Source organism: Capra hircus, chromosome 1 (assembly GCF_001704415.2).
Source record: "Capra hircus breed San Clemente chromosome 1, ASM170441v1, whole genome shotgun sequence".
NCBI classification, from domain to species: Eukaryota; Metazoa; Chordata; class Mammalia; order Artiodactyla; family Bovidae; genus Capra; species Capra hircus.
The window spans coordinates 79,862,867-79,863,854 of record NC_030808.1 but is presented as its reverse complement, the minus strand read 5'-3'; positions in this window follow the sequence as shown (position 1 = coordinate 79,863,854).

The following is a 988-nucleotide window of genomic DNA, read 5'->3' as shown; positions in this document are numbered from 1 at the left end:
ATAAATAGGGTCAGGGCTGAAGGCCCAGAGCTCTCACTGTGCTTCCTCAGATATTTGCTTTTACCACTTGCCAAAGAAAGATTGAGGGAGTCTTAAAATAGGTGCAAAAAAGTTACATAAAGTTTTTTATTGGGAGGCTCTGAAGGAGGCCTGGTGTGCTGCGATTCATGGGGTCGCAAAGAGTCGGACACGACTGAGCGACTGAACTGAACTGAAACCCACTTGTCAAAGGTCTACCCCAAGGCATGAACAAATAAATGGAGAAGAACGAGTCTTAGGCACAGCATGAAAATAGCTGAAAGTCTGTTAAAATCTGCGGCTTAGGTTGAGACAAAGGCTGTGAACCTTCTTGAATCTCTATGGAAGTAGACTGAAAGAAAAACGTCAGCTAGATCTTTACATGAACACCTTTTTTCCAAATAGAAAATATCCCATTCTAGAAACATATTGCACAGAGAAAGTGGGTGGCCCCAGGAAGCGTTGAGTCATAAAGTACTATTCAACTGGGAGTTCTAGGTGAAAGTAAAAACCTAGAGGAAGCCCGAGTAGCCACTTTTACAATAAAATACTCCAACTTGAGGAGACTCTAATGCTCCAGGCAGTGCTAACCCAGAGGAGGGAGTTAGTGGTTTGGCCTGTGATGGTGCTGATCTCACTGTCTGCTATACTTGGCTAGCAGTGAGTAATCTCAGCTTTTTCCCTTCAGTTTCACTCATGTGAGTTATTTCTCTTCAGACATGGTAAATTCCATCAAAAGCCAGATAGCATTATTTTATGTTTACTAGCTGGTAGAACACCAACAGTGCCAGCCCACTATTCAAGAGTGGTAACACTTTCTAAAGTTATCCTTGCACCGAGTGGTGGGCTGCCGTCTATGGGGTCGCACAGAGTCGGACACGACTGAAGCAACTTAGCAGCAGCAGCAGCAACCTAGAAACCTTCATTTAGGACACTCAGTTTTTTTAAGTTCACATTAACTCTGTGAATC